The sequence below is a fragment of the Nelumbo nucifera genome, chromosome 6 (genome assembly GCF_055504915.1).
Source record: "Nelumbo nucifera cultivar China Antique chromosome 6, China Antique-T2T, whole genome shotgun sequence".
Lineage (NCBI taxonomy): Eukaryota > Viridiplantae > Streptophyta > Magnoliopsida > Proteales > Nelumbonaceae > Nelumbo > Nelumbo nucifera.
In genome coordinates, this window is record NC_142654.1 from 53,995,219 (window position 1) to 54,013,830 (window position 18,612).

The 18,612-nt window shown below is 35.2% G+C and overlaps 1 long non-coding RNA gene across 3 annotated transcripts; it reads right to left on the reverse strand.

The window, feature by feature from the left end:
- Positions 1-8,466: 8,466 nt before the first annotated feature.
- On the reverse strand, positions 8,467-11,137 carry LOC148791068 (uncharacterized). Of its 3 annotated transcripts, XR_016077268.1 has the most exons (4): positions 10,888-11,074; positions 9,920-10,737; positions 9,344-9,731; positions 8,470-9,234 (listed from the first exon to the last, which is right to left on the reverse strand). It is a non-coding gene; the product is annotated as an uncharacterized LOC148791068 (long non-coding RNA). The 3 variants fall into 3 exon arrangements; XR_016077267.1 differs by having other exon boundaries at positions 8,467-9,731; positions 10,888-11,073; XR_016077266.1 differs by lacking the exons at positions 8,470-9,234; positions 9,344-9,731 and having other exon boundaries at positions 9,959-10,737; positions 10,888-11,137.
- Between the last annotated feature and the right edge of the window lie 7,475 nt (positions 11,138-18,612).

Consider the following 18,612-nt stretch of genomic DNA (forward strand, 5'->3'; position numbering starts at 1 on the left):
AGATGCTAGATCTCTGTGTCCGTTGAATACACAACGACTCAGTTTTTGCTTAGCACAATACATGGTTTTTTTTTATAAAAATGCTATTATATAATTTATACCACAAATCTTGATTTTTTATTAAAAAGCTTTAATAAGAAAATCCAGAAAGAAAAATATCGTTTTTCAACGATGAACGTTTGATCTTCAAATGATTTGATCTTATTTTCATTTTTGAATTTAAACAAAAAAATTGGCCCATTTGGGATGGCTTCTTTGTTTGGGACGAGCTGCCTTACCCGAGTGGGTTTGGTTGATCACTCGTGTTTTGAAAAATGATAGTTTAGAAAAGCTAGTTTGGAGTCTGTTTGGGAGGGGTTTTAATTGATTGAGCTGTGTTGATCGAGCCGCTACAGTGAAGTTATATGAGATAGCTTTGTCGGAAAGTAGATTTTGCGACTTCTGTAATGTAATTCTGGCTTTCTAGATTTTCAATAAACACAGCTTCATAACATTCTGGCCTTCTGGGTGTTCCGGGTTTTTCACCTCACGAAACACCAAAAATAGTTGCATGAAAACCCTTACAAACAGGCACTTCATAATGTGGTTTTTAAACCGCCGTTGACCTGGATAGTCGGACCATTCGACCTGGGAACCGTCTAGTCAATCGGTTCCATTTTACCCCAAACCTGGTCTCTGGCCAAACACCATTGAATCAATCAACAACCAGTTGACTCGAGTGGTCGAACTGATAACTCATCAACTCGTCAACCATTTTTGGCCATTTTTAAATTTTTATCAGAATGGATCGTTCATTCAAATCGGGCGATCGAACCATTGACCTGAAAACTGGTGGCTAGAATGATTTCATTTTTGGGTCACTTTTTAAAACCATGCTTCATATTACAAGCCCAATTTTGGCATTTCGGACGTTTATACTGACTTTCAAAATTTTACAACTTTAGGGGCTTTGTGTGAGGCCCAGCTAAATATGCTAAGAAGCCATGTCTCAAAAGCCCTCTCAAAAAGAAGCCCAGATGTGTGGTATCAAATCACAACGGGTAGAGAGTGGGGTAGGAAAAATGATTAGGAGGGCATTTGGTTCTGTTTACGTTCATTTAGTAAACATTTATTGATGATGCCACATAAGTGCCATCTTAGTATTTTCTCTCTCTCTCTTGCTCTTCTGCATACATCGAAAATGTAAAAAGTGAACTTTGGTTTATGTGCATGCCAGTCATTTGTAGAATTTATATTTTGAAACTTCCACAAATGGCTAAACGTTTATTCGCTGTTACACTGAAGTGATGCTTAGTGGCACCTAATTGTCATAAACAACTGCAATTATTATATTTTTTGATTTTATCAACAAATAAAATACAAATGTTTATTCAACAAAAATAAACAAAACCGAACACAATGAGTGAATGTTTATTATGTGCATGGGCTTCCCATCTTTTACTGATTTGCGAAGAAATCTCATGGGCTCTAAGTTTTGTAATTTAGGGGTAGGGTTAGGGTGGGGGTGGGTATCACCTAATGACATCAAGTATGATTAATTGTGAAAATCATTGTCTTTTGAAAAAACATTGAAAATCATGAATTCATGATGCAAAAAGAGAAAGACCCCAACTAAAAGGTGGTCATAAATGTTTAACGTCTCAAAATTTTAGATTTCTTCACCATGAAGATAAGACATGGAAGTACCCATGTAGTGTGTCGTTTCATGGGGGTATTTTCATATATATGTCTTTAACCTCTAGCCTCTCGGAGAATTTCTTAATAATTGCATAAATTCATCTTTAGACTTTAGACTCTAGCTTCTATAAATTCACGACTTCATGGTTTCATGAATGACCTAGATGGTTTGGTCGTTCTCCCTAAAAAACGTAAAGGCAACCAGTTTTGTTTCATTTTTGAATCGTACTTTTGTCAAAATTTATTGATTTAGTCAAAATATTGGCTTGTTTGACCTAGACAATGGTTTTTTATTGTTTTATTTTTATTTTTTTTAATTACAACAGGCCATCCATTTGGACTAAACGATTGAACCTCTAACCTGGAAATAGGTGGCCAAAGTAGTTTTGATTCCAAGTCAGTTTTTTACACTTAGGAATCAAATATGGACATGTAGGCTAATTATTAGAAAAACTAATATAATTCTATAAATGTTGATGATAAATTATTTTTTTTGGGTTAATTACTTATATATCCTGAGATTTAGGCTCAATTTGGTAAGAGTGCAAATATAAATATATACAATATAAATACATATAAAACAATACAGAATACACAATTTTGCACTCTACATATTTGTATTTGTATTCCTTCCAAATTGAGCATTAGGCCTCATTTGAATGAGGTGGAAAAATCCACCATGTAAAAGTTAGTCGATGAAAAATTCCATCATATAAAAGTCAGCCAAAAAACATGATTACATCGATTTTCGATGTAACTTTTACATGGAAAACAAACAATTATAAAAGTGGATCGGGTGCAGAGTTTTACACCAAAAACAAACAAGTGCAAAATGCAAACTGATGGTTGAGTTTTAGGCTATGTTTGGAAACGATGCAAATATGTAGAATATAAAACGGTCCATATAAATTGCAAAGTAGGGTTAATTTTACATTGACAAATTTACCTTTTTACCAAACGGACTTTTAGCTGTAATGGATGCAAACATGAACTTTAATAAAGCAAATGCCTTTTTTTATCAAAAGCCACTTGAATGCAAATTTTCTGTACTTTTACATTTTATTATCAATGTAAATATGCATTGAAAAATGTATTTTCTGTCATTTATTAATGCATAAATGTAATGTTGTCAAACACGAGCAAAGTGAACAAAAATGCAAATTTACCCTGAACCAAAATTTACATTCTATTTGCATTATTTCCAAACACAGCCTAAGACCATTTATACCTATCATTCTTTTATGATATTTTTCAAGCACATGTGATCTGAGCATAGAGGGGTAACGTGTGAAGTTGTGAACTATAGATTAGATCAGAAGGATGAAAAACAAATGCAGAAAAAGTTAACAACGGAGAAACGGTGTAAACTATGCATCTACGGCAAGGTGTAGCTGATAAACCAATGGATGCAGAGTGTAATGTTGGACTTAATTATGCTATATTAATACTTTAAACCTTGAAAATAAAAATTGGTATAGCTGTTTTAATACAGTGGTGTTAGGGTTTTACTTGCTAACTGTTGGTTAAATTGTTCAACCCATAAAAATTGAGATCCTTACAACTTCACTTCACCAATTCTACGAATTCTAGGAATGCAAAGGGATTGAATTGGATTCACATCGGGATATACAAATCGTAGATTCAATTCGACCTAAAAAAATGAAATAGAGGATATTTGAATCCGACAAAATAGAAATGAATTTCAGATCGACAAATTCATTTACACCCTCCAATTCAACATCAAGGCAGATAACATTGTTTCTATGGATCATCTGGTTGGGAAGTCCCAACATACGAGTCCCCTAGCCTTTGAATTGAAGATTAACTTTTGTTGTCTAAGGATTTCTCTCTCTCGTCATGTTGGTAAATTGGATGCATCCACATGGTCTATGTGGAAAGATGAAGAAAGCCTTGGTGATTTGTAGCGAGACAACAAGGGATGGGTTTGTTGGGTCTTGGTCATGTCTTGTAATGACCTTTCCTAAATGGCCCAAGAATCTTTCGTACGGCGAATAAGTTTGAAACCAAAAAGATTCTTCATGTTCCTTCTTAGTCTCCACCTGGAAATAAAGAGCTGATATGGACGGTAGGGCTAAACTTATGTCCCGTTTAGAGGATCCCTTTAATGAATGTTTTGGTTTGGGGCGCAACTTAGACCGGCCTTGGTTGAGTATTTGTCAAAATTTGGAGGGGCTAGGCCCAGTTCAAACATTTGTCCCTAAAGTTGTGTTTGGTTGCATAAGAGTGTAAAAGAAAAAAATACAGATTCTTGTTTAATTTTATTTTGAGTTTTACTTTATTCTGTTTCATGTTTTCCTTTATTTGATTTATACTGTAATCAAATAAAATAAGCTAAAATTTGAAATAAAAATAGGTCAGAATTTACATTTAAATTATTTGTACTATCATGATTTTGCATCAGTGCAAATTTATTTGCATTGCAACCAAATACAACTCAGTTTGGAAGGAGCACAAATATAAATATATAGAGTGCAAAACTATGTATTTTGTATGTATTTACATTCCTTCCAAACTAAGGCTCAGTTTAAAAAGAGTACAACAGTGTAAATACATACAAAATATAAAGTTTTGCAAATCTACATATTTGTATTTGTACTCCTTCCAAATTGAGCCTAACCCAAAATTCTTTAAATTGGTTATATGAGTTGCACTACTACTTTTTTGGACCATTCATATATCATAAAAACTAGGTATATTATGCAGCAAAGCTCCTATCTTATCCTGACTAATACCCCCTCTTTACGGTTGTAATTAGATGGGATTCAGCTGCATTTTCAATTATCAAATCTTTAGATCTGCCTCAGATCCAAATCTGACATGTTTGATTTCGATCCTAATTGAGATTTAGTTTACAACTATCTTATTGTATTTAAAATGACCAAAAAATGTTAAAAAGTTAAAAAAAAAATTAAATATTTTTAATTTATATATAATAAATATAAAATATTAAATTTATCAATTATAAACTTAAATACATTTATAATTATATTATATAATAATAATTTTTTGTTTAAACGGATAGGATTAAATCCCCATCTGATCAGATTCTTAATTAGATTCAAAGTCAAATCAGATATCCATCAGAGTCCATTCACAGCCCTACCCCTTTCTCTCTCTCACACACACATCCTCATCATTATCAAAAATGGTTTAGAGTTATGAGCAAAGTAGTAATTCAACAATGATAAGCACATATTACCGGAGAAGCTAGACAAAAAGGTACCACCAGCACTATAATGGGGCCAGATTTGAACCAAATAAGAGTATATTCCAATCTAATTCAATTATGATAGGCAAACTCAATTCAATATCTATCAGATCCAAGAGAACCGTAATTGAACTCTAACTTGATTCAATTCGTTCACCAAAAGCTTCTCTCATATCATCCCTCTACAGTGGGGCTGTTTTTTTTATCCTTCTTTCTTTAGGGTAGGGGAAGAGGGACCTTTAGCAGCACTTGAGTTGGTTTGATTAATTGTTTCAACAACAGCAACGGGAATAAAACAGCAATAAAAGCAGAGTAAATAACCATACTGGCTGTCAGTGGGCCAACCAAGCCCAACTTTAAATCTTGATAGTGAACATTCTATTCGCCCATATGGTCCACTTTCATCACAATATCAAATGCCATTTTGTCAATACATTTTTAAATGTTCTTCCATCCTTTTTTATGCTTGGACTCTTTGGATTTTAAAATGCTAGAAATTTCATTCATACACACATTACCTTTCAAGCAACGCATATGTTTGGCATTGATGTCGTTGCTCCAGAAAATAGTGACACATTAGCATTACGTTGAAAAAATGGTACTCCAAGAAACGTCTATTTGTTTGAAATCATTTTTTTATAAAAAAAAATGGTGTTCTAAGCCATGCCTTAGAAATCGAAAAGGTATGGTTTGGAGCATCACCGAATTTGATGTTTTCTCAAATTAGAGCTCATTATTGTCAATGGGTGTCAGTGCTGAAAACAGATACAAAACATTGATACCAAATGGAAAATAATGCTGTTACTCTAGAAAACGATCTATCCGGCAACAACGTTTCCAGAAAAAGAAAGCAGTGTATCCAACCCATACATCAGCAGCACCATTTTCTTATCGATATCACCAATGCCAAACATATAGAATATTTACTAGGATACAATACAATGTATAATCATAATTGATTCTATTTATATTAGGATGCAAATGGATCAGATTAAATTTGAGTCGGGTATATTCAAATCCGAACCAATACATATGATCTAAATACATACATACATATGATCCTAATCCGTCTAGTATTTGTAGTTGCACACAAGTAAATCTCTTTATATAGGGCTGGTCTGGTCTGATTGTCTGAGTGGCACATTGGACCCATAGTGAGGCCCATCGAAGGATTGAATAAACCCTCCCTGGGTCCTGATGAAGAAATTTCAATCAACCCAATACGGGGGTGTACAAAGACACTTGTTCTGATCCATTGGTTGTGAGAGCCTGCTTTACATGAAACTGGTTGTATGCGATCACGACGATAACATGTATTTCTGGTATTCGAGTTGATGGTGAATTGGCGAGACGAGAAGGTAGCAGAGAAATTGCAAGAGGAAAAGACTGTGATGGAGGTGGACCCACACAGATTTGTACTTTAGTGCTACGTCAACGTTTCCCACGTGACTCGGATGATGAGGGCTACCTCTAACGGCTAACTCCATTATCATCCTTTCCATGTAAATGCCAGTTAACCGGACGAGATCTTTCATCGTTTATGGAAAGTGGGCCCCGACAAGTAATAAATGAAAATTGATAATGATCAAGACTTGCAACCTTCAGATTTGCTACATCCTAACCATACATTGTGACTTTTAGGCCAGCTGTCATTAAGTCTTTAACCAACCGATGAGCTTGATTGAAACATAATAACTTCCCAATAATTTATTAATTAATTGAAAAAAAAAAAAGAAAGTGGACAGACTCGAAACCACGAATTTGGATATGCGTCACCCTATGTACCAAATATCCATGCGGGGACAGATTTTGAGACAGAAATGGGTTTTGAGATTCTAAATCCGACATTATGTAGGTATAGATATGATAATATTAGGCTAAATCCGACTTTCTCCAGCCCACATATCTTTAGAAATCATATGAATTTTATATATGAGTTATTGAATTTAATTGTATTCTGGATTTTATGTGAAAAATCAAATAATTGTTATTTTACTTATTTATTATTTATTATATCTATTTTACTATTTATTATTTTACATTTTTCATGTATAAAATAAGTTTTAATGTAAATACGGATTAATTGAAAGGTTTAGAAAAAAATAAAATTTGGAATTTGGAAAACCTCCCTGAATTCGCTCTATTGCCATTCCTAACGCAGATGGGGGTTTTGAGATATTTTGAGGCGGCCCAATTAAACATGGGTAATACTGTAATAAGATAAGGAGTGGAGCCCATAGCCCATAGTCTCCGCTAGCTGCTTTGATCCCAATTATTTGTGGTCTCAGTAGCATGGGCTAATAATTGCGTATCAACAACTTTGTACACATGATACAAAGGTAGTGGATCACAGTTCCCATATGAAGTTCGGAAGAAGGCTATCTATCTCTTCAGGAGGAAACTAATATAATATATTATTTTATTAGCTTGATAATTAGGACAAGTATAATACTTTTTTGGTATACTAAACGATAAAAAAAAAAAATTATTAGTAGATGCGTGCATTTTGTTCGGCTGGACAAGTGGGTTGGTCTCTGTTGACCAGCTGGGTTGAATAATTTGACTGTTTCAGCTGGATGGTGACAGTTTTGGTGGTTCAGCCAAGGAATTCAGATTAGCTGAACATGATAGCTTTTCAGTTAGTTATGAAATTAAGGGAGTCCGGATCTGCTCCTTATACTGCGCGCCTTACACCGATCTTACAGCATGTCCTTGCCATAGATCAGGAATATCTTTCGATCTCACAGCATGTTCTCAATACAGGGTGGGATGTGGTTGTGAGGTGGGTATGAGATGCGCTATGTCATAAGTAGATCTCAATCGAATTAAGGATAATGTTCTATATTAATAATAAATTCATGGGCCCCACTATAAAAACTGTTGTTGAAACTTTATCATTGGTTCCAGTCCTTCAGAGACCGCTGAACAGCCATTCCATTCAGCTAATCCTTGCATTAAACGGCTTGCCTGGTGAATAGGGGTGAGCAAGAAAAATCGAGAAACTGAATTGATTGAAAAAATCGATCAAAACCAAACTGATCGGTTTGATATTTTAAAAAATACTGGTTCAGTTTCAGTTAACCAAAATAGAAAACCGGTGGTTAATCGAACCAACCGATATACATATATTTATATATATTTTATGTATTTTATGTATAATATATATATATATATATATTTATAATATATAATATATTATTTATTATTTAAAATATAATATTATATATTTATATATTTTTTATAATATATATTGTAAATAATAAAAAATGGACGAACCGACCAATGATTAACCAAACCGGTCAACCAGTTAATCGATCTGCTTCGATTCTATTTCGATTACCGGTTTTCCAAAATCCGATAACCATGGTTCGGTTACCGATACCCCTTGGTGAACCAATCAAAAGTATCAACCGACTGGAAACACTGTCAATCATCGAGTCACTCAGCCACTGCTTCAACCGTCTGGGGGTTAATGACTCAATGCCAATGACAATCTGAAAAAACTGGTTTCAATTGGATGGTTCATTCATTTGATTGACTTCTATATATCTTGTGCGGAATTGGGATTTGGCTGACCGAGTATATGCCCAATCCCAAATCACCCAAAACAGAAACAATACAACCATGTTGGTTGTTGCAACTTGGAAGGCTTAGATATTAATAGCCATTGGAATTGCACAACGGATAGCGTAATCTGTATGTGCATAGAAAGAAACAAAAGTAGATAGCGGTAAAGAAAGAAAGAAGAGAGAACACCAAATTTATGTGGTTCCGATAACAGTTCGGAGCTTTCCTTCTCACTATAAATAGGAGAAAAAACAAAAATGGCTTCACAAGAATCACACCCGTACCCAACACCCAATACACCCAACACTTCTCTCCTTTCAACACACCATATATATTATACGAAATAAAATGAAAAATGGGATGAAAATAACAGAGGAGCACCCTATTTATATCTGAGCTGAGGGGTATAATGGGTATTATGAAATATTGTCTTCATTGCTAAGAAAACCCAAACGGTGGACTTAATAGGTGTGTCACCGATTAGTATTTGGTGGGTTCAATTCGATGGGCCACAGCTTGCTAATTCGGTGAGCCATCGACTGGCCAATCAATTTTGCTTTTCAACATTCTCCCACTTGAAGACTATTTTCATAGTGAAAAAACCTCTTGAGAATAGTTGCCGATCATCTCTTGTTAAGTGGCTTCAAGTCCCAGAGAAGTTCTATACCAGATAAACTTCTCTCTCATCACTAGCTTTGTTAGCATATCAGCAACATTATCGTTGGTGTGAATCTTTTGTAACGAGATCTGCCCATCCTCGACTACCTCACAAACAAAGTGGTACTGTACATCAATGTGTTTGGTCCGAGCATGAAAGACAGGATTTTGTGATAAGTGTAATGCGCTTTGACAGTCACAATGAATACTCACCACTTTTGAGTTATCTAGACTTTCCTGTTGGTTGCAAGTTGTCTTCAGAACAATCCCCTAGCACTGAAGCTGAGAAGACAAAAATGTCCCACATACCATATTCATCACCACAGACCGGACATTGCACAAGCAGCGGGAGCAACCAATGAGTTCATGGCAAATCTAGGAAGAAATCATTGGACTGTGGTGAAAAGAATTCTTCATTATTTGAAGGGTACTTCTAAAATCTCCATTTGTTATAGTGGCCAAAGCTTGAAGCTAGTTGGTTATGTGGATGCAGACTATGCAAGAAATCGCGATAATAGAAAATCAACTTCTGGTTACGTGTTTTCTTTAGCTAATGGCACAATGAGTTGGACATCAAAGTTGTAGTCTGTAGTGGCTTTATCTACAACAGAAGCAAAATATATGTTAGCTATACAAGCATGTAAAGAAAGTATTTGGCTAAAGAGGTTGCTTGAAGAATTTCACATCAAGCAAGAAGTGGTGACTATTCATTGTGACAGTCAAAACGCATTACACTTAGCATGAAATATTGTCTTTCATGTTCAGATCAAACACATTGATGTACAGTACCACTTTGTTCGTGAGGTAGTTGAAGATGGGCAGATCTCGTTACGAAAGATTCACACCAACGATAACATTGCTGATATGCTAACAAAGCCGGTGATGAGAGAGAAGTTTATCTGGTGCAGAACTTCTCTAGGACTTGAAGCCACTTAACAAGAGATGATCGACAACTTTTCTGAGAGGGTTTTTCACTATGAAAATAGTCTTCAAGTGGGAGAATGTTGAAAAGCAGAATCAGTGGGCCAGTCATTGGCTCACCGAATTAGCAAGCGGTGGCCCACCGAACTAAGCCCACCAAATATTAATCGGTGGCACACCTGTTAAGTCCACCATTTGGGTTTTCTTAGCAATGAAGACAAATTTTCATAATACCCATTATACCCCTCAGCTTAGATGTAAATAGGGGTGCTCCTCCTCTGTTATTTTCATCCCATTTTTCATTTCATTTCATTGTATAGTATATATAATGTGTTGAGAGGAGAGAAATGTTGGGTGTTGGGTACGGGTGTGATTCTTGTGAGATCATTTTTATATTTTCTCCTGTTTATAGTGAGAAGGAAAGTTTTAAACTGCTGCCAACAGATGTAGGCAATTTAGCCGAACCACGTAAATCTGGTGTTCTCTCTTCTTTCTTTCATATCAACAGACTTCTTCTTTTTTTTTTTCTAAGGCAATTGCACAATCTTCTTTCACCAACACAGCATGCATCTTTCAGTTTCCTGATTGCATAGTTGGATCTCGGTATGTCGAACCGGGTAGAGCTTGAACTTGTCGTATTCAACACATGCAATACCAGAACAACAAATACAAATTTTGGCAGAATCCTGAAACAGAACCATGAAGCTCTGATACAAATTGTTGGAATTGTACAACGGATAGCGTAATCTGTATATGCACAAAAAGAAACAAAAGCAGATAGCAATAAAGAAAGAAAAAAGAAAGAACACCAAATTTACATAGTTTAGCCAAATTACCTATATCCACGGGCAGCAATTCGAAAATTTCCTTCTCACTATAAACAGAAAAAAATACAAAAATAACCTCACCAGAATAACATAACACCCATACCCAACACCCAATACACCCAACACATTTCTCCTCTCAAAACATTGTATATACCATACAATAAAATGAAATGAAAAATGGGATGAAAATAAGAGACGAGGAGCATCCCTACTATTTATATCTGAGCCGTGAAATATAATAGGTATTATAAAAAATTGTCTTCCCAAAGAAAACCCAAACGGTGGACTTAACAGGAGTGCCATCGATTAATATGTGGTGGGCTCAGTTCGGTGGGCCGGCCACCGCTTCCTAATTCGGTGAGCCACCGACTGGCCCACCGATTCTGCTTTTCAACAATGGTGAATCTAGACTCAACAAAACTACAATAAAAATCAAAGCGTTCACCTCGTTAAAAGTTAAAACGTTAGGGTGATTGTCATTGATTAGTACATAAGTTCCAGAAGATATTATCCAGGGCTCCTTCAACAGTACAAGGAGGCTCTCTATCTGTCCTTATTAGGGCAAACTAATCTCTTTAGGATCATTGTCCGTCCTTTTTTTTTGGGACACAACCCCTTAGGCCTGGTTGGTTTTACGGTTTACCGGGTGATGCATTTTTCGGTGTAAGTGATTCTTGGGAAATGTTAAACCGATTTCTTAAAATATAGTGTTAATTTGGACAATAAATTACCCATGTAAAGTGTGATAAGAAGAGCAATTTGAATTTTCAACGGATGAACAAGTACCTCCAGGATATAATCAATATTTTTGAAAAAAAAATATATCTTTCATTAGCCCCGTTAATAGTTTAATACAGTGGCTGAACATGAAATTCACAGATTTGAGTTTACATCTATTCCACATGTTAGCATACATTAAAAATATCTCTCCTATTTGATTGGAATGTATTATAAAATATATTCTATGGTGGGTAGATGTGACTTTCACAGATTTATTTGTATTCATTATGTTTAATTTCACCATACAAATGCCCATTTTAGAAGCAAGTCTGAAGAAAAAAGGGTTCCTACCTGTATTTGATTTTTTTACCTATATTATATTTGATTTGATTAACAGAAAATTGTTGAATTCACAAAGCTGAGGTTAGGTTTGGCATGAGAATTTGTCAAGTGTAATCCCAGCAGCAACAAGACATGTGTGTCACCCTGTATCTCACCTAAGAGGTTATCTCGACCCTTCACCATTTCCAATTTGTTTTTGCCACAGAAAAGCAAATTAAAACTCAGAGATCAGATAGAACTTAAGGACAACAAAATAACTTGCTGCAGAAGAGAAGAAAAGAAAGAGCAGCATCATTTTCTGCAGGCACGTGGTGTGATCGAGTGAGCAATTAATTGATGGAGAAGAAGACACATCACATAGGCGAGTCATGATTTATGAGAGATGCACCGTACTGGGCTATAATTGAGGGTGGAACATTTTGACAGCCTGATGACACCTATCCACGCGGTTAACTGGAATGTTTTCATTAATAAATCCAAGAGTTAAGACGTATGGGTGTGGACGACGTTGCTTTGAGCCTTAGGCATAGTGGCACATCCCCATTGAACCTAGGGCAAAGCTTCAGACCACAAACTATGGTTTCACACCCCATTACTGTCCCGTGCCCTGCGCCCTCGTACGATTGAAAATTCTAGTCTTATCTCCCTTAATTTTGCCCGTTTCACTTTGGCATCGATGCTGCACTTGCAGCACCGTTTTCAGAAAATGGTGCTGGTAGGAAGTTTCTTAAGACAAATAATAATTTCTTTTGTTTGGTATCAATGTTCCAGGAAATGTTTTTTGTACTTTTATCCATTATCTACTGTTATATTATTGTCCTATTGGTAGCAACGAGCTATAACTCCAAAAAACATCAAATTTAGCATTGCTCCAAGTCATACATTCCCGATTTCTAAGACATGGCTTGGAGCACCATTTTCTATGGAAAAACGGTTCCAAACAGAAGGCTGTTTTCTAGAGCACCATTTTTTCCTACATGGCGCTGACGTGGTGCCATTTTCTAGAGCAACAACAATGGCTCCAAACAGATGATTATACAATCCGGGGATAGGATGGCAATTTTCTCTATCCCGTCGAATACCTGACCTCCCCAACTAAGTGGGGATGGGATGATGATTGTTTTAGAAAGAATAGGGTGGGATGGGATTAATAGGAATACCCGATTGGGGATGGGGACAAGGACGGGGAGTGAAGTCCACTCACCCTAACCCTAATTATATATAATAAATAAGTGTGTATATATTAAATATCTAATATTATTTATGTTACTTATAATATTATATATATCAAAACATATTTAAATTATTGTTTGCATTTTAATTTTTCCTCTATTTTAAATAAATACCTTTATGAAAAAAACTTTTAATTAAAAAATTTGGGATTCAATTCCTCATTGCAGAACCTGTCTCCGTTGGGGACTAGGGGTGCAGGCTAATTTTTTTTCCCAACATGGGTCGAGGTCGAGGTCAGAGACAAGGATTAATTAAAACTCAAGGTTGGGACTAAAGTTTTAAAAACCGACCTAGAAATGGAACTGTTCTAGCCACCGGTTTCCGGATTAGCGGTCCGACTGTTTGGTTCGAACGGATGGCCTGTTCTGATAAACAAATTAAAAAAATAAAAAAAATGGTCAAAAACCATTGAATGGGTCAATGGTTCGACCGCCTAGGTCAACAGGTTGTTGACTTTTTCAACGATTTTTGGCCAATGACCGGGTTTGGGGTAAAATGGAATTAGTTGCCTAGACGGTTCCCGGGCTGAATGATTTGACCATCCGGGTCAACAACGATTCGAAAACCTTGGTTAGGACGAGGAGTACGATCCCTACCCCGAACCCGCCCATTGCCATTCCTACTAGGGGCGGGGTCATCCCCCAAGTCCATAACACCACCAAACCCATAAATATAGTTTCAATAATTATAGTAATTATAAATGTAGTATCCAATACTTATGGAAATTATTAAAACTTTCCAATTATTTATTTCAATAATTGGAAAGTTTTGTAATTTAACTTTCACAAAATTAAATTACCAAAATCACTAATTATTGCTTGAAAATTATAGTAAATATCAAAATTACTAAAAATAAAAAAATAAATTTATATTTATTGAAATTAATTTTCCACTAAAAATTACTGAAAATATCTAATTATTATTTGATAACATCATTAAATATTAATAAATTGACAAAAATTACTGAAAATATCAATAACTACTTATTACTAAAAAATTAATAATAATATCAAAATTATTGAAAATGTAAAAAATAAAATTTCCAATGAAAATTTTTTGGTAATTTTAATTATTAAATTTGTATTTATTGATATTTAATTAATTATTAGTTTTTTAGTAATTATTGATTTCATTAAATTACCAAAATCAATAATTTTTAGCAAGTCATTTTTAGTAATTAAAATTTCCAATGTACCAAAATTATGAAAAATTATAGTTTAGGTGTTGATATTTACTGAATAATATTCAATGATATCAGTAATTATTGAAAATATCAAAAAATATTTCACAAATAATTTAACTAATTAATTTAGTTATTTAAAATATTTAATTTTTTGTTAATTAAATTTTATTTATTTTAAGGTTATTACATAATATTAAATATTTTTATATAATTATGTAGCTATTTTTAATATTTTGTTATTTAAAATACTAGTAAACATGTACGTGCATTTGCACGTGGCAATATCTCTAAGACAAAACTATTTATAATTTATGGGCAGTTTTTGAACGGTTATAAGTGGGTAGTTTCTGAAGTGAGAGTAAAAGACGTATATGCCCTCTTTATTCCCACTGTATGTTTAGACAATGGGGTAGAAAACGTCCAATGAAAGTTCCAAAAATAAGAGGGACATTCACTCTTTTATAGGTAGTATAGATTTAGTTATTGAAATATTGAAATATTTTTGTTATTTAAATTATTAAATTGAATAATCCATAAAATTATAATTTATATTGCTATTACATAATTTTGTTATAAATTTCATAAAAATATATAATTATTAATAATCTAAAGGGAAAATTCCTGATCAGTACCTTGTACTTTGGCTCGAGTTACAATTTGGTCCCCGAACTTTAAAATGTGACAATTCAGTACTTGAACTTTCAAAATGTCATAATCCAGTACCCGAACTTTTAAAATGTGACAATCCAGTACCTTCCATTAAACAGTCCGTTAATTAGCCGTTAAATGACATTTGAAAAGTCAAAAATGCCCTAAGAATGCCATCTAATTCTCTTTATCAACCATCCAAACATTGACAATAAAATGAACATTCCCAAATTCTAGATTCTTCTAAACAATCACCAACTTTTTTGAATAGAAGAGGCTAGGATTTGGGACTGTTCAGTTTTTTGTCAACATTTGGTTGGTTGATAAAGAGAATTATATGGCATTTGAAGGGAATTTTTTACTTTTCAAATGCCACTTAATGACTGATTAACAGACTGGTTAACGATAGGTATTTGGTTGTCACATTTTGAAAGTTCGGGGACTAAATTGTCACTCGAGCCAAAGTACAGGGTACTGATTGGAAATTTGCTCTAATCTAAATATTATTAAATCTATTATAGTTATTTTTGTGTTTTTAATAAATATTTTAAAGTTGTTATATAATTTTATTTTAATATTTAAATAATTATTAAAATTTTGAATTCAAAATTTATTTAGGATAAATTGAAATTAGAGATCATTTAGGTGAGAATTTTTCTCTTAATTTAAAGATAATTTAGAAGATAAATAGAAACTAGAGATAATTTAGAGAAAGTGGGAGATAATAGCCCCATATGGCTTAGGCATCATAAAATCAACTCTTTTAGAAGGAATTTTAGGGGGGAGAAATAGTTTAGGAGAAATTTTAGGAGGGGGTTGGCTAAGTGATTGGGAACATGAGAGAGAGAGAGAGAGAGAGAGTTGGAGTGAGACTCTAATGAAGAAGAGAGGGCTGCCATGTGGCTACGTGAGAGGGCTGGAAAGAGGCAAGGGAGAAAAGAGAGAACCTTAAGAAAAAATGAGAGAAGGAGGAACCAGAGAAGGAGAGGACTGTTGACATGACCTATATATATATATATATATATATATATATATATATATATATATATATATATATATGGGAGAAGGAGAAGATTATATATATTATAGCAAACTATCTATTGCAATCTCTAAATACAACCACCATAGTAGACATGCCTAGGGACAGAAGATGTGTCAGGGATTTCCTACAGTCATTTTGGTGTATGTCAAATTGTACTTCCAATTACGTTGCTACATGTCAGCCATACATGTTCTCCGGTCAATATGTGCACAAGTTTTAAACAAGTTTGGCCCTGTTAAGAGTTGAATTGGGATCCGCTCCCCACAGACTGCACTTCACATCACCCTCACAATCATATCCCATCTTATATTGGAAACGTCTTTCATGAATAATAACATAGAAGTATGGAAGATGTTCCCGATGTGCAACAGGTACATGCTGTGAGGAGCAGATCCAGACTCATAAGAGTTAACTCCTACCTTCTTTGCTTTTCAAATTAAAAAAGTGAGAAAACGGTTTTTATTCGCAAGGCCAAAGAGGAATAAACCAGATAAAGGTGAACACTACGAATCTCGGACCAAAGGACACATTGTGAACATCTCGGACCAAAGGACACATTGTGAACATCAAGGAGACTCCCACTCCAACAAGATCGAAATAAACAACCTTTTAACTCATCCCACAACGTGCATTTCATGCCTCTAACACTCAACTATAGAACACCCGGAATACTAACACATGTCCTAGTAGTGAGGAGCACAATGGCACTCCCTAGTAAGTATTTAAGGGCATGTCGCCCAACGTAAATCTTATTCCACACTCTTCGAAGTACTAAGAACTCTCTTAATCTCTTTTTCTTCTACTCATCCACTTATTTGCTCGGCTACAACTAGCTCGTCCCAAACAGTTTTGCCTAACCAACCACTTTGTCACTGCTTACTAACTTGAGCATCAGAGTGTTTTCGGAGAACTATTTCAGGGCCTCTAACATCTTGTGTTCGCAGGTCGTCAATCTATTCATCCAATTTAACACAAATTCATCTGCTACTTGTCAACCTAAGATCAGACAACATCAGATTGACATTGTGTGTGGGAAACAACATGAAAAGCCTATAGTTTGATCTCTTATCCGTCCCAATGATGATGCCTCCAAGGAACCTCTCCAACTGCTCAAGCAACAATTCACCTTTCAAGGACTCTCAGATGGGGTGTGTCTTACCACCCTATGAGCTCTAGAACCAGCTGGTTATGAAGGAGGTGTGAGCATGGGCCGGTTCGGTTTCATGGTGGAACCTAGAACCTACCATGTAGGGGTAGTTCCAGGTTTTTGAACCAGAACTTACCCTGTAAAAGTCGGTTCTAGGGCTGGTTCTAGCTTTTGGTGATTTTGAGGACGGTTCCAAGGTCTACCTATGTGAAACTTGTTCATTCTTTACTCTCTCCTTTAAGAAAGATATGTTCTTTAAAAAAGTTGATTTTCAATAAATATAATATATAGTTTAAAACTTATGTCATCTTTATGGATGCAATTAAGTAATTTAATATGTAGATTAACATAATATATTAATATATGATTCAAAACTTATCATTATAATTTAAACTTTGTAAATATTACCTTTTACATTAGTTATTATACACATTCAAATATTAAAATGAAAACAAATGAACAAATCACTTAATTAGCTCAATGCTTAAGTGATACCATGGCCTTTGTAACCATGAGTACTTGGGTTCAAATCTTTACATCCTCAAAAGTATTTTGCGGTTTATTTCAAGGCATCGGTTCCAAGGTTAGTTCCATCAAGGTCAACCAAGGTCGATTCATCAGATTAATTCGAGTAGGATAAACCCATAGACCCTGGACCGGACTGGGTGGGGATTGATTCCAAGAATTTGAAACCAAACCCTACCCTATAATAAATTGGGTAGGATCGATTCAATGCTGGTTCGAGAGGTTCCATTTAGTTCCAGGTAGAAGTTGCCCATTTGTTCACCCTTATCGAGGAGCAATTCAATTCCCTTCGCTAGCAAGTCAAGGACCTTGTTGCTACACTCCAAGCATCAACGCAACATGACCTAGTGCTCCCAAGTCCCGCCTATGGCCAACGTGCCTCCTCGACCAATTGATCCTCCTATCCAGGACCATAAAGGGCACAAAGATAAACCTCCATCCCAAAACCAGAAAAAGTAACCACCTTGGCGCTCCAAGAACAACCCTTGGAACTGAGTCCAAAATTCTCATTCCCACAATCTTCAACGCTTTGGAGTTTGCATTCCTGGTGAAAAGCATCCGGGGCGTTAGAAATCGGTAGTAGTAGCACTATCAATTAAGGACAAACATAGCCCATCCCCAAAATCAGGCAGAGGAAGAGTCAATCTCAGTAGCCAGATCTAGGACATGCGCGAGCGTCTGAATGAGCTCAAGAGGAACCACCCAAATCACCACGCAACAACTAAAGGAGCCTGAATAAGAAAGGAGCTCGTCTTTTAATCCACCATAGTTTGAAAAGTACAATGGCACCAATGACCCCATGGAGCACCTCGAGGGCTTCAAATCCTTGGATGCATTAATGTGCAAAGCATTTGTCTCAGGCTTAAAGGAGCAATTTGGTAGTGGTACTCCACA